Source organism: Beta vulgaris, chromosome 3 (assembly GCF_026745355.1).
Source record: "Beta vulgaris subsp. vulgaris cultivar EL10 chromosome 3, EL10.2, whole genome shotgun sequence".
NCBI lineage: Eukaryota > Viridiplantae > Streptophyta > Magnoliopsida > Caryophyllales > Amaranthaceae > Beta > Beta vulgaris.
In genome coordinates this window covers 44,203,650-44,217,954 of record NC_079204.1, presented here as the reverse complement: position 1 = coordinate 44,217,954, position 14,305 = coordinate 44,203,650, and positions in this window count along the sequence as shown.

Here is a 14,305-nt window from a genome sequence, read left to right as displayed (position 1 = left end):
CCCTCAAGCCAGGAAGCATTAGCGATTTTCTCGAACTTAGTCAATAAGTTCTATGATAAGTTCGAAGGCAGTCGCAGTCTAGATAAGTAGACAAGCGGCCTATATGGCGTCGTCCAAGGACCAGGAGAATCTGTCCGCGATTATTATAATCGCTTTAATAAAAGAATTGATTAGCATTAAAGACCTTGACACTAAAACTACTATTGAATGTTTCAGGAAAGGCCTCATCCTCCGGTCGAAGCTATACAGCCGCCTGACGAAGTACCCGTGCTCCATGTTCAAAGAGGTGAAGTCGCGAGCACTAGCTCAGATGCGTTTAGAAGAGGACGATGCCATCCTTAATACCATCTCTACCCGTCATGCGTCTGAAATCTCGAACGATCACAAGGCATTCGTTCCCAAAAAGAACAACTGGCGGAATCATCCTTACTACCGTCCTAACCTGGTACATAATGTTATGTGATTGACAATGCAGGGACCGAAGTTAAGACGGAGCATCTGTCCAACCCTAATATCAGATCCTATGGATTCTCAGTCGATGTCGGAGGCGTCATTAAAACACTGATAAAGATCGGAGCGCCCGTCCGTTGGCTAAGTAAGAGTGATCGTCCAGATGCGCAAAAAGATCAAACTTGGTGCTGTCAATTCCACCACGATCATGGTCACAAGACAGAAGAGTGCATTGCGCTCAAGCAAGAGGTCCCGTTTATGGTCAACAAAGGAAATCTTCAAGATCTTTTGAGTGACAAAGGGAAAGCGTCGTTTGAACGAAACCCAACGAAGCCTAATCCACCTGCATCCCCTACGCATGTCAAGGTAATTAACGTAATTTCTGGTGGATTTGTTGTCTCTGGACTAACATATTCCGTAGCCAAAAGGCTAGTAAGAGAGGGACCCCTTGTCCATTGTTCCTAAGTCTTGCAGGTCTAATCACAAGCGAAAGTTAGAGGCGATGTCGATCACCTTTGACGACGATGATGTATGCGACGCGGAACATCACGACGGCCTGGTCATCTCTCTGACCCTCAGCAATTGCTTGTTGCGACGTGTGCTGGTCAACGGAGGTAGTTCAACCAAAATTATCTCCAAAGTGCCCTCAAAGGTACGGGTCTTTGTTACAATGATACAACCAAAAAATCTACTATCTTAGTTGGTTTCAGCGGAGAAGCATAACATACTGTTGGAGAAATCATGCTACTGACCTTAGCCAACGGCGTCAATCTGCCAATAAGGTTTAACGTCGTGGATTGTCCGTCCGCTTACAATATCATCCTTGGCATGCAGTGGATTCATACGATGAAAGCAGTCCGCTCGACATATCATCATATGCTGAAATTCCCTACCAAATGGGGCGTTTATAAGATCAAGGACGAACAGAAGGCTGCTCGAGAATGCTATAGTTCGTCGCTCAAGCCTCTCAAAGCGTCCATCTGGCAATTAACGAACAAATCAGCGTCCGACGCGCCAGACGAGCAAAACGTAGATGAAGTGGTGCTCAATCCGACTTTCCCAGATCGTGTCATCCGCATAGGAGCAACTCTATCGTTAAAAATGAGGTAACAGGCAATAAATTTTTTAAAGACTAACCAAGACTGTTTTGCCTGGTCCCACGAAGATATGATAGGCTTCAGCCCAGACGTTATCGCGCATAAACTCAACGTCGACTAAGAACATAAGCCGATCAAGCAGAAACAACGAAAATTTGCACCTGAGAACAATCAAATTATTAACGCAAAAGTGCATAAACTGATTGACACAGGTAAAGTATATGAAGTTAAATACCCTGACTGGCTGGCTAATGTAGTAAGCAAGAAGAACGGCAAGTGGAGGATTTGCATCGATTTCATAAACCTCAATAAGGCCTGTCCTAAAGACCCGTTTACCCTTCCACATATATACGCGATGGTCGACGCGACGATAGGACACGAGCTCCTGACGTTTATGGACGCATATTCTTGTTACAACCAAATCCTTATTGACCTTGATGATCAAAAGAAAAGGGAGTTCATCATTGACAAAGGTATCTATTGTTATAATGTTATTTCTTTTGGACTAAAGAATGTAGGTGCGACGTACCAGAGCCTGGTTAATTAAATATTCAAAGATCAGTTAGACGACACTATGGAGGTGTATATCGACGACATGTTACTGAAATCAAAATAAGCGAAGGACCATATCCAGCATCTTTACGAAGCATTCGACGTCCTCCGAAAATATGGTATGAAACTTAACCCTACTAAATGCACATTTAGAGTGGCTCCAGGTAAATTCTTAGGTAACGTCGTGACGCAACGAGGAATCAAAGCCAGACCCGACAAAAAATTAAGGCGTTGATCGACATCCAATCTCCCAGAAACGTCAAAGAATTGAAAAAATTATCTAGACGCATCGCTGCCTTAAATTTTTCCATATCAGATCGTCTGAGAAATGTCATCTATTCTACGACGTGTTGCGCAAAAACAAAGGGTTCGATTGGACTAAAAAACACGAGGACGTGTTGCAAGCAGTCAAACAATATCTAGCTTCCCCTCCATTCCTGTCAAAGCCCAACGACGGTGAGATGCTCCAACTGTATTTAGCCGTTAACAACATCTCAGTTAGCGCCATCCTGACGCGAGAAGCAGAAAGCCAGTAGCTTCCAATTTATTATGTCAGTAAGTCTCTAATAGACGTAGAGACCAAGTATTACTCTTTGGAAGAACTCGTTTTAGCTTTAGTTACTGCTGTAAAAAGTTAAGACATTATTTGGAAACTCATACTGTCATCGTCATGACTAACTATCCAATAGCATGTTCTGCGTAGGCTTGAATTGACAGGTCGCATGGGAAAGTGGGCTATCGCACTAAGTGGCTACGACATCAAATATCTTCCAAGAATGACAATCAAGTCGCAGGCTAATCTTGTGGCTGACTTTAGCCTAGAACTAGAGAAAATTGCGAAAGATGAAGTTGCTCAGATTAATCATGTCAGTTATGATGCGTAGACTTTATTTGTTGACGGGTCTTCTAATTTTCGTGGTGCAGGTCTAGGTGTTGTCCTAAAGTTGCCATTAGGGGACAAGATAGTGCGAGTTATATGTTGCGACTTCGAAGCGACGAATAACGAAGCTGAATATGAAGCGTTGATTGCAGGAATGGTCTTAGCAAGCGACTTTGGGATAAAAGCATTGAAAGTCTATAGCGATTCATTGCTAATAATCAGTCAACTCAAGGGCGCGTTCGCCGCAAAGGATTTTAAAATGATGCTTTACCTAGAGGTCGCTTAGGGTAAAAGTAAAATGTTTAATCCTTTTGACAGTGTGCAGATACCAAGATACCAAAACACCCAGGCAGACGCATTGGCTAATCTAGGATCATCCTTGAGAGACATATCTTTCAGTTCCGTTCCCATCGTCCATCTCACAACACATGCAATAAGCAAAGGTAAAGACGTTACGGATATCATCGCGACAATGGAGATTAGCGACCAGGCAAATGAAAACAATGATTTAGCGACGTGTGATGCTGAGCCAAACCCTGGCAACATTGGCGCAACACTTGGAAACATTCCTACCACTGACGAGGTACGTGTTAGTTGGACAAAACCTCTTTAAGATTACTTAAATAACGACTTACTCCAGCAGATAGAGAAGAAGCGCGTAAATTTCGCTTTAACGCATCCATGTATGTCATTATCTAAGGAGTGCTGTTTAAAAAATCCGCAGCAGGACCTTATCTACGTTGTTTAGAAAGGAACTAATGGGAAAAATTCCTCAAAGATTTGCACAAAGGGACATATGGAAACCACTCAGGAGGACGCGGCCTATCCAACAGAGCGCTAAGGATGGGCTATTATTGCCCAACAATGAAACAAGACGCGATCAGGTTTCTTACAAAGTGTGATTGTCAGTGACATGTAGGTATGACACCTAAACCTTGTGAAGTCATGCATCCTTCCTTAAATCCATGGCCTTTTATGAAATGGGGAATGAATATAGTTGGTAAATTACCTCTAGGCCCACGACAGAAGGTCTTTATGTTAGCACTAACAGATTATTTTTCTAAATGGATAGAAGCGGATTCCTTCCGACAAGTACGTGATAAAGAGGTAATTTCTTTTCATATATACGAACAACATTTGCAAGTTTGGTGTTCCATAAGTTATATGCGACAATGGGTCGTAGTTTATCATCAATAAGACAAAACGTGTCCATGATGACTGGAACATCATGTTACTGACATCAACGCCCAGATATTCTCAAGCTTATGGACAAGCTGAGTCTAGTAACAAGACGATCATAGACACGTTGAAGAAGCGTCTCACCACTAAAAAAGGAAAATGGGCGGAAGCATTACCAACCATCTTATGGGATAATCGCACGACGACACGCACTGCAAGAGGACAAACACCATAATTCTCACTGGTCTATGTATGCGAAGCCGTCTTACCAGCATAGGTAAAGTATTCCAACTGCCATATATGGTTTAATGACAGAACAACGGAATTGCGATGAACTACTCAGCGAGCTCGACACCATATAGGAATTACAAGACGCAGCATTGATACACATGGCAGTACAACAACAAGTCGTAGCAAGAAGTTTCAACAAAAATGTGCATGCCAAGTCTTTCATTGAAGGCGATTGGGTGCTAAGAAAGGTCTTCCAAAATACACAAGAGCCCAATGCAAGTAAGTTGGGCCCAAAATGAGAAGGTCCCTATCAGATCAGCAAGGTAGTTGGCAATGTCGCTTATTAATTGGCCTGACGCGACGGTAGTATAATCCCACATAGTTGGAATGTTGTCCACTTCAAAAGATATTTTTTAGCTAAGTATTACATGACATTTCGTATTTGTGTTTATTATATTCAATAAGTGATGAAGTTGTCATCGCATAATCGTTGAAACGTCAAGGACAAGACTTTATTGTGTGTTATTTTGTCAGGATTTTTCATTCGTTGTTATTCAATAACGTCGTAACGTTCTAACACAGCGACCGACGATTGTTTTTCTTTAGTCCAATAACGAAGCATCATGGGCGATGCCAATAAAGCTTCCTTCTTTTTTCAATCAGTACATTGCGACAACTTCGTCAGATACATCATCTTCCACTATTCTATAGGAGCGTCAGAAAAACGACTTAATGAAAATAAATAACGCTTAAGTTTTCTAATGGTTATCGTCTATACGACCAATGTAAAACGCAAATGTTATGGCCACATCCTTGAGTGGCCCAAAAGTACATCAGCAATGGTCACTCCATGAGTGACCCAAAATAGAGTATGTCAAATTGTTTTAAGCATGTGATAAGCAACAAACAGAAAGTAAAACCTAAAAACTAGACATCCGGAGTTTCGCCAGATTCGTTCTCGGCTGACGCTGCGGACGACACCAAATCCTTATCATCATCACACTCTTGAGGAACGACTGACGTCGTGAAAGCAGCACAAGAGGCAACCATTCCACCCTCAGGATGGTCAATGATTGGAGGAGAGTCAGTTGTCGCTGTCAACTCATCCGGATCCATCAGATCGTTCATACCTCCTAGGCCCTCAAGGTAAAGGTCAATCTCCTTCTGCGGCTCCCACGATGCGGTTCGCTTCATCATAAACTGGTACATTAGCTTTACCCTTACCCTTGCAGTCACTTCAGCGTCGAGAAGGTCCAGTTCATTCTTTTGAGTGTCAACCTGAGCCTGAAGCGCTTCGATCTCTAGACGCGACGCCTTCTCCTAAGCGCCAACTTTCTTCTTCAACTCATCCAACTCCTCACCATTTTTCTTCATCGTTTCCTCCATCTTGACCGATATTCGGGGAAGAGTAAGTTCCTATAGCCGTTCTTCGGCACAGGGAAGAGAAATTTCTCTACTTCAGGCCAGATCGTCCTCTCCAGCGACATGTAGTCGTTAGGCACCGTCACAGTATACGACGGCCATCCCTTGTTCGGAGGGGCCACAAATTCAGTCCTGCACACCTTTGGCGCAGCCTCACAGTCGTCGTCCTCTAATTGGACAACAACAGTAGCGTCCTTCTTACTCAAAGACATAGGTGTAGTCACGGCAGATAATTCTTGTTCTATCTTCCTCCTATGCGACATCTCAGCTAGCGACTAGCTATCCATAGAACCCCTGAGTCGCGACTAAGAAGAATCTATTGCAGATAAGTCGTTAGAACAGGCGAAAAGTTTTGACGATGATGAAAGTTAAGAGACGACACAAAACTTAATTACTAGAAGCCATTGATGAACAGTTGTCTTGTTTAGTAAATGCGATTCTTTTGAACCATCTTTCCTCTTTTGACACTGCTAGAAACTCCTCTTATTGTTGAGGAGATTCTTCGTGATGGGTTAGTAGTTTCGGGTTCAGACCTGCAGAAGAAACGCTATAAGAATAAACATTAACGTCATGACATGGTAGCAAAACGATAAAAATTTACGAACCTTCTACATTACAGCCTCCGATTAACAGTTTTCCAAATTTCCCCAAATAAGATTATTTCACAAAAACATAACGGTTCTTCCAATCCATGTCGTTCGATTGGACTCTGTTGACTAACGCATCTTGCCTCGCCCTGACGTGAAGGGCTACCCTGTTCTCATAGGACGATGCCACCTTGTCAGTTACGCTTAGGATTCTCCAAACCTGGGGCATAATTTGCCTGGGGCATAATTTGCCCGGGGCTAATATGGTAGATCTATATTAAATCTCTAACTATGGGGGGAAAGGTTAGTCTGAAACCTAGTTTGAAAGGGTACTCATAAAGAGTCACCTAATTGCTTGAGCACATCTCTGGTCGCTCGTGGGGTTAAACGTTCCTAAGGACTGTGTCGATGGGTAAGTTGCCTAACTATAAGAATTTCATCAAATCGTCTTCCGACATGTTCGACTGCTCATCATCAAGTTCATCTCTCTTTTCTATTATTTTTTCTTTTCTCTTTGATTGTTTTTAATTCTTAACGAATTTCCTAATACTGCGTTTACTGGGATCCATAGATTCGACAGAAGTGGAATAAAATAGAAGTTATGAGTTTAAAAAGAGTGAAAATTACCTGGCACCAAAAGGGCAATTCCGACAAAGATCAACAGAGAATTCTAGAGTGAAACCGAGTGTTTGAGGAGAGAGAAAAGTGTGGTGTGGATTTAAATCATATGGCACGATTTTTATAGTTTCAATTGCAATCATGAAGTGTACAACGGATATAAGTGAATAAATGCATAATTTTAGATATCTTTTATTTTTCACTTGGTAACTTTTTGTTTATCTCTGTCAAGACTTATCAAAATTAGATGTTTACTTAATCTTTCTTTATCTTTTGACAAGTCATTTAACATAACGTTGATTAAAAATATCTTTAATGTTCTCATCAAATCGTCTTCCGACATGTTCGACTGCTCATCATCAAGTCAAGACTTATCAAAATTAGATCTAACAATTATTGCATGGCTCTTAGACTTTCCCCACTTCAACATTTGGGGGCAAATTGTTATGGCTGAAATTTCAGGTTGACGTTGACGCAACGACATAAGGTCGCTGAGGTAGTGACGTGAGGTTAATGAAATTATAGCAAAAGACATTGACACATAGACCAAGTCAACAGACTCCAAACCAATTGTCCGAAATCAAAGGAATCGAGTTGTTCATTGTTCAAGTGATTCACCAACAGGATTAAGAGGATGTAAAGGTGGCTACAAGGTAGGGATTCGGCTGGAGTTGAGTGTGAGTCATGCGGGGAATTTTCTGAGATTCTGGCAAAGATCCGTTGAAGGCAATTTCGAGCTCTAGTAGAAGTACTTAAGTACAAAAAGCTAAGAAAAAACTATCTAGGCATTGAGAGAAAAACACATACGAAAAAAGGCATTCAATACACTTTACTTACATTTACATTCTACTTGTACTTAATTCAAAAGGCTAAGAACTGATTGTCATTCACTTCGGTGACAATTGCATATAGTTGATTGGTGGACTCAATTCCACCTCGCAGTTTTTACCCACATTCATTGGGGTTTTCCGCGTCACCATCTCTCTGTGTCACTCCCCTGAAAATCCTCATTTGCATTCATTTTTCTAACGATCATATATTTATCTGGTTATCGTGATTCCTAAATCAGATTTCGTCGCTAAGGTAAAATCTAACATAAACAGAGAACTAAACCCCAATTCTTGGATCAATATATTGAAACTTTTGAATTCACATAGTTGTGAATTTTCTCTTCTCTTATTCTATCTCTTGAATATTAATTTTTCTTTTGCTATTATTCATATGATTGATATTGATTATTGCTAGGTGAGCAACTACTTAATGATTTTTATTGATTGATTGCTAGATTAGATTGTTGAATCTCTAATTGTTCAATTGATCTTCTTAAAAGTGGTAACTTTGGATTGTTAATGCTTGCGTTCTTGATTTATGATTTCAAAGGAGAATAATTATATTGTTTCATCTCAATCGCTTGTATTGTTATTATCCTATAGATTGCTCTAGATTGATTGCTTCTATTAAATTGAATTGAAGCACTTGTTTTCGATTGTTTATTATTTAGGGTTTTCTATTAACGTATCTCGATCTAGTTAGCTAATAATAAGGAGAATTTGGGATATTCATTCCACAATAAAGTGTTCAAGAGGGTTTAATTGAAGTGTTTTCAGTGATTCGCTAGTAATTGATTAGTGGAAATTCATTTGATCAAGATTTGTCTGCATTTTAATTTTTCACGTGATTATTGGTTTCTTATTAGTTTGATTATTTTAGTTAATAGTTTTGATTATTGATCTCAAATCCCCTACTTGATTACCCTTAACACTTAGTTTATTAGGTATTTATTACACACACATACACTAGAATGTGTCCTTTCTCCGTGGATACGAACTCTAATTCCCTAGCTACTTTAATTAGTGTCAAAAAGTGAGAAATAATTTGGTGCATACGACTCAAAGACCTACCAAATTTTGGCGTTTTTGCCAAGGAAAGGCAACAACTTTTATATTGTGTGTTTTGCCTAATTTATTGATCTCTCTTTATTATGTATCGTACACAATCGTTCTACTAACTGTTGGTTTATGCAGTTAGATCCAAAAATTAAAATAACTCTTTTCAGGTTACCTAGAGAGACAAGATACAATTTTCGTGAATGGTTGTTTGCATTTGAATTCGAAGATGAAGAACTTGAAGAGGAAAATTTCACGATGCCACCAGAGACTCGCACATTGAAGGATCTCATCGCTCCTAATCTTAATCAACTATACCTTTGCATTACTTTTCCATAATTGCGTGAGGGGGTAAATTTTTAGCTTAAGTCTCGATTGATTCACCTGCTACCGGCTTTTCATGGGTTTAGTGGGGAAGTTCCCAACAAGTTTTTATCTGAGTTTCATGTGGTTTCCACTTGTATTAAGGGCGACAAATGAACAAATTAAACTGAGAGCCTTTCCTTTATATCTTATGGATTCGGCTAATGACTGGTTATTCTACCTTCCTGAGGGTAGTATCACAACATGGGTCGAACTGAATAAGCATTTCCTTGAGAAATATTTTCCAGCTTCGATATCATCTAGTTTGAAGAAGGAAATTAGCAATGCTAAATAGAGAGATGGGGTGTCATTATATGGGAGCGGTTTAAGAAACTATGTGCTAGTTTCCCATACCATGGTGATCTCATTCTCTATTTCTATAGTGGTCTTGCAGATGAGGATTTGAGAATGATTAATGCAGCTAATGGGGGTGGTATAGTCCACAAGAGTCCATCTGACGGGACCATCTTCCATCCGTCGAGTCAATGCCGCCAGTTCTAGAACATCTAAGTTAGAGAGCCTAGTGGCTGGTTTAACTTCTATGGTGCCGGAATTAAATATCAAGACCAAGTCTCAACAAGTGAAAGCTTATGGGATTTCTACTTCCAATGGGAACCTTATTGATTCATGTCCTCAGCTTCAAGAAGAGTATAATGAGCAGGTAAATATAGTTGGTTTTCTAGGCCAAGAGCCCAAACGCATATTTGATCCATATTCCAATACTTATAATCTGGGATGGAGAAGTCACTCAAATCTGAGGTATGGTAATCCACAAGGAAATTAACAAACTAATTTGGGAGAAAATCCACAAGGTCAACAATTTAGGCTACCTTATTCCAAGCCACAAGGCCAAAGTTCCAACTCTAATGTGTCAACCATGCAACAAAATAGGGCCCAGTTTCAACAAGAAACCAAATCTAGCATTCAAAACTTGGAAAATCAAGTTAGCCAAATTTCTGGAGCGATCAGTTGCTTGAAGCCAAGCATTATGGGAAGCTTCCATCTCAAACGGAGCTTAATCTTAAGCAACAAGCTCATGCGGTGACTTTGATAATTGCTAAAGAGCTACAAGATACGATAATTGCGATAAACAAAGCTAAAGAGCGCATAGGAGTTGAAGACGAAAAGGCGGAACTTAACTCTCCTCCAAATCTTCAACCTTTATCCTCTTATGATCCATTCCCACCTTTTCCTTAAGCTTTTCACGAGACCCGGAGATCAGAAAAAGACAAGGACATCTAGGAAACTTTCAGCAAATGTGAGGTAAGCATTCCTCTCTTGAATTTAATCAAAGGTGTTCCTAGATTTGCTAATTTTTTGAAAGAATTGTGTACTGTCAAGAGGGAACACATATTATCAGGTAAAGAAGAAGTAAAGGTGAGTGAACATGTGTCTGCTGTTTTTCAAAGGAAGATTCCTAAGAAATGCAGTGACCCTGATATGTTCACTATTCCATGTACTTTAGGAGACACCACATTTTCAGGGGCCATGTTAGATTTAGGAGCATCTATCAATGTGATTACTTATTCTATGTATAAGTCTTTAGAACTTGGTCCTTTTCATGAAAGTGGTGTTATAATTCAATTAGCTGATAGATCCAATGCATATGCTAAGGGTGTGGTATAAGATGTACTTCTGATGGTTGATAAGTTGATATTCCCTACTGATTTCGATGTACTTGAAATGGAATATGATAAGCATGCAACCCCTATTATGTTAAGGAGACTATTTTTGAAAACTGCGAGAATCAAGATTGATGTATTTAGTGGTTCTTTGATAATGGGGTTTGATAGTGATGTAACAGAGTTTAATATCTATGACTCTATGAAATACCCTGCTCATGATCATTCTCTTTGTTCCATTGATGTTATTGAACCTATAGTGCAGGATGTCTTTGAGGTTGACTATGAGGACAAGCTACTAGTGGCCATTGAACATGGTTTGTCAAGTGATCAATTTGTTTTCTCTGTGTCCACTTACTTGCAAGCTATGGTGGCGGAGTTAAATACACTTGCTAAATTCCCACTTATGCCACCGGGTTCTACACCCATTTCCCTAACTGTAGGCGTATCTTTATTTCTCCTGTGCAGGATGAACGCGAAGTTAATTTGACTACCCCATTGTTAAGGTGTTTGTACATAAAACGTTTTAAATTTGCCAACAATTCTTTAAAGGAAGAATCATAAACCTGATTGGATATTTGGAAATTGTAGGGACAAATAAGGGACTTATCCAATGTAGATTTCCCCATCATGACTCCCTAGATGGTCAAAGTGAAAAAAAGATTGAGTTCCGAGGTGAGGGTACAACACTTTCAGGAACTATGTTGCCCATTGCTGGCCTCTACTAAATATCAATTCATTACCGATTTTATTGCCAAAGAATACTCATATACTGTAATTTTTTTTGTACACAATAAAATTATTTAGTCTAGGTTTGTTTAGTAAATACATAAAAAGACTAATTTTATTGATATGTTATTTAGGCAATCAATATTATAGGGAACCTAACAGATTGTTCAAATTCATCTGACTAATGTTAGAACATCTCTTTAGGTCTTATTTAGCAAAAATAACATGTGGGTGATAAAAGCAATAAATTGGGACAATCATATAATATGCATAGACTAACCAGGCAAGTATGATAATATAAAAAAAACAAAAAGAAAGAAAAGGGTTTAGAATATACAGTAGAACAGTTTCATATTAAAGATCTTCATCAGAAAAGAGACAGTTAGTAACCTCAATATAAAAAAAATATAATTTATTTAAGGACCCTCAGGAATATATCGTGGCTTAGGTCTGTGATATTGATAACCTTTGGGACGATCAATCGTGAAGCCTATTGTGTTTGAAAGGTGTGAATTTTGTAGGGAGGTTTCGTAGTTCGTAAAAAGGTATTCGTAATGCATTCGTCAAGTGTTTATTTGAAAGTTCATCCACAAACTGTATAGAAATCAGGCCTATTTATAGGGAAAATAGATTTGCGCCTGGCAAGCTGATGTGACAAGTGCATGACATGACATGCCTAGTTAAAAGCGTACACGTGGCACGCGTTTTGAAAAAGATAAGAAAGAAATTATGTGTCTCAAGCAGAGAAATGTGTGTGACGCAGGACTCTACATGAAACAGAAGTCTACGTGGCAGTTCTGGTGTGCTTGGCACAAGCATTGTGCTAGGCGAGGCTTACGTGGAAGCTCACGTGTCAGGACACGTACGCTCGGCGCAAGCCTTTCGCTCAGCATAGAGCTTCTTTCTGACACGTCTTGACAGTTTTTTGATGAAAATGCGTTCTAAAATATTTTCTTTTATCTTTTTACTACAAATATCTGATTTTAGGGGATAAAATCTAATTTTAACTTATAAAAATATCTTTTGAAAATATTTATTTATTAAAAAAAATGATTAATTATCGATTAATTGGGCCTTTCAAAGGATTGGGCTCAAATACAATTAATTATCGTGAATAATTCATTGGGCTTTAAAATATAACTTTAACACTTTTCGAAATGGTTTCGAATGTCTTTTCAGGCTACTCTTCCCTTGGGTCGGACCAATGTTTGTTTCATTATCGGATCCATAAATGGGGCGACATAATTATGTTTCTACAAAAGCCCTCACTTTGACTAAGGTTCAGGAACTAAAAGTCAAAGTGTACGGTGTCATGACGAAGAACGATTCTAAACGCTCTGCAGTTTAGAACTGATATATAATCGCTGATATCTGCAAAACAATGTTAGTATACAGGATAATGACTACAAGCAATCTGATTACCTGCATGGAAAGATGTTAGTAGATAAGAGCAAACAACTCAGATGAGGCACATAACGATGCAATAGTGCAAACTTAGACTCTATAAGGATGCATGAGACGCTATGCAAGGATTAAGGTTATGCAAAGCTAAGCGTTGACATGTCATGCAAGGTCAGTGTTATGGAATATTAGAATGTATGAAATGCAAGGTCAAGGTTTTGCAAGGCTGCAATGCAAGCTCAGGATTTTGCAAGGTTAGAAGATGTGTAGAATGGTAGAATGAATTTCGTAAATCGTTTTTAGTAAATAATCGGGGTCCGTAAACGAGGTCCTTAAATTTATAATTTTTTGGGAGTTTAATTTGAATTGGAGGCACCACCACACATAGGAAGCCTCCACTTTGGGTCAGCTTGCATTGAATTAAGCTTTAGCCTTAATTTAAATGTACTTGATCTGATATATATTGAAATGTAGTTGATTTGATATGAAATATAGTTGATTTGTCTTGTACGTTGAAAGTTGTTGTTAGCGATTCTTCTTTGGGGGAGATGAATATATGCAAAGTCTGATATTGGCAAGTTGAGTTTGGATTAAAAATATAAAAAAGTTTAAATTTGTGACTTAAATGAATGTAGGTGGGAAAAGGCTTTGACGAGGCTAGGCACAGACTCGAATCTATGTCGGGATCTAGAAAGAGATTATGATTAAAAATTTAAAATCAAATCATTAGACCATGACTAATTTATTTTTTATTTTAGCGGTCGGACCTCGAGAAGAGGATTTCTACGTATCCTTGCGAAATCAGACCATTGGTAGTTCAAGATCTTATTTTTTTATTATATCTTTTTTTGTGCCCTAACTTGTGCCTAGGCCGCCCTTTTGAGTTTTCAACCTAGCGGGTTTGGACATACCTTAAAAAAAGAAATTTGGGTTGATTAAAGGTTCAAAAGCTTTAGGTTTCATGAAGATTTACTTGGATGGGCTAAGGTAGGATCATCAATATGAATTATATAGGCTTAGGTTTTGATGGGTTGAAGGATTTGAATGAGAGGTAAAACTTTTGTGCAATCCCCCTAGATCAAACTTTTTTTTTCCTATCATTGATATATTTTGATTTGTACAACCCCCCTAGCTTTAACTTTTTGTTTTTTCCTATCATTGATATATTTTGATGTAGTAAGGCTTGCACACAAGCTTTTGGTTTAGGGTATTGGAAGGTTTGAAGAATATTTATGGAGTTTTCAATTGAAAGGCTCTTTGGCTAATTGAGATGATGGTTTAAAGGATT